Genomic DNA, 2,178 nt, shown 5'->3' with positions numbered 1-2,178 from the left:
AACGGACCTCACTGCCTTCATCGAGGCACTGTGTCAGTCCCCGAGGTTCAGCTGGCCCGTGAGCTCTCAGATGAAGAGGTTGCAATTTTGCCAGCTCCAGGAGTTTCTGTTACTGATGCACTTAGACTATATGTAGAGACTGTGGAAGTGTTATCAAGAATCTTAGACTGAGGTCCAACCCATGTTTTTATTTGTTGTGTTAGAACAAGCAAGGAAAAACTGAAAGTTTACTTTCCTTTTAAAAGAAAAAAAAAAAAGCTGTTTCTTTGAAGCTTCCTGTCTCATTATGGTCCACAGAATGGGCCAAAGCTTCCATTCTAAACAAACAACAACAATAAAGTTATCTATTACAGAGAGACATATTGTGAGTTGGCATGTTACCTGCATATACAGATATCCTCTCACTCTACAGAACAGGAGGAAAATTCTGTTCATTTCACTGACAAAACGTGAGACCCAACATCTTCAGAACCTGTCACAACGCTGAGTTGACATAAAAACAGCACTACTAAACAACTACAACTAAATATTAGAAAAATAGAAAAACCCAGTTGCATGTTATTAATTGTCTGTAACTGTATTATCTTATCTAATTATATCCTACAGGTGTTATCTTTCTATTAACTTTTCAGTTACACACAATCTTATAGCAACACTATTGTGATGACACAAACCACTGTCTGTTTCTTTGCGATCCAACTCCTCGTTGACAATCACTGCCGGTACTACTGCACTCTCAGCTGATGTTTCAGGCCTCACTGGAACACTGTCACTGACTAGGGCTGTCTCACTATCATTTTCTTCACTTTGGCCTCCCTCTTGTTCTCTTTCTGATTCCTGCATGGGTGTCCTTGAAGTTAACACAATTGAAATGATGGTCATACTCGCTTATTTGTGTGCACAACAATAAGAGAGACATATTCCCAAAGAAAATAAATTATGCTACCCTTGCATTGCTTTAAGAAGTACATACCCATTGCAGCTCAATCTGTGCAGCTTCATCTCTGAAAAGGGAACTTCCTTCTGACAAGTGATGCAGGGGATGACTGGACCAGAGGCAGGACGTGAGCTCTCCTAACAACAACAACAAATGGCTTTTAATTAATGATTAAAAGTCACCAGTAATCTTTGTTTTGATTATGTATTAAACTAAGTCTCTGTAAATGTATGTACACAATCTAAGGGTAGATCCTGTTGAAGTGGACGTATGTAGATTGTAGCCTGTCCAATCATCGTCGATGGATCTTTCAGATAGGCAAGGGTGTATCCAGTGCTGGGACACTGAAGCAACGCAAGATTTCGACTGCGAGTAGATCCTACAAGTTTTAGAAATTCAAAGCCTCCCCCCTTGTTGGAGCTTCGGAAACACTTCCATCAGTTTATTTGTTATAACCATGGGATCGTGGTCATTCCCTGGAGAAAAAACAAAACAAAATCATAACTCACCTCACCTTAAATTAAGCAAATAAGCCTGTGATAACTATTATTGACACTATGAACACCAATTAAGTTTGAGTCACTATAAAAAGAAATGCAAATAATTTCAACAAGCCACAGACAGTACAAACTTTTTTTACTTTTGGTAAATGCCTAGTTTCGCACTGACCTGAAAATGTTACTTTTGCTCTCCAAGTCCTGAAGTAAGAAGTTCAGCTTTAAACAGTACGCTTGGAATTTTATCCGCATTGTGGTCAGCCAAACAACAGACAGTGTGTGTGTAGCTTCTTCGGCTAACTTGGACTTGTGCTGGTCGTCTCGTCATATTCCTTCTGGCTCCAATGTTATATGGCGCAAAGAGCCTTGCTACCTCCGCTGCAACACAGAAAAACGTAACAGCTCAATGGTCACCAGTCAGCTAAAACAGCCTCTACTTCTATCTTGGGATGCTCAAGCCAGCTAACACCATTTAGCCGATTAGCGAACTAGCTAGGTTTATGCTTCCCCCCCCATTAACAATAAACGTGTCACGCACGAAGCATCATAATACCGCATGCAAATACATGTTTGAGTCGATCTAATTTAACCTACACGTGTGTCCCGAATCATTAAATAGTAGCACACCTGGCTAACATGAAATTACTTAGCTTACCTTGGACAGGTGTACGTGATTGAGCGGCCGGTATCTGCTGTGACTGAGCTGCCGGAGTCACCGGTGCCGCGGGAGCCGTTGGACTTCTG

At 41.0% G+C, this 2,178-nt stretch overlaps 1 long non-coding RNA gene across 1 annotated transcript; it reads right to left on the bottom strand.

The window, feature by feature from the left end:
* Nucleotides 1–203: 203 nt before the first annotated feature.
* Nucleotides 204–1,341, bottom strand: LOC121576821. The gene is made up of 3 exons (XR_006661559.1): nucleotides 1,174–1,341; nucleotides 974–1,074; nucleotides 204–850 (listed from the first exon to the last, which is right to left on the bottom strand). It is a non-coding gene; the product is annotated as an uncharacterized LOC121576821 (long non-coding RNA).
* Nucleotides 1,342–2,178: the final 837 nt, after the last annotated feature.

The sequence above is a fragment of the Coregonus clupeaformis genome, chromosome 11, assembly GCF_020615455.1.
Source record: "Coregonus clupeaformis isolate EN_2021a chromosome 11, ASM2061545v1, whole genome shotgun sequence".
Classification (NCBI taxonomy): Eukaryota; Metazoa; Chordata; class Actinopteri; order Salmoniformes; family Salmonidae; genus Coregonus; species Coregonus clupeaformis.
The sequence above is the reverse complement of the archived record's forward strand: the minus strand, read 5'-3'. Positions and strand labels throughout refer to the sequence as shown.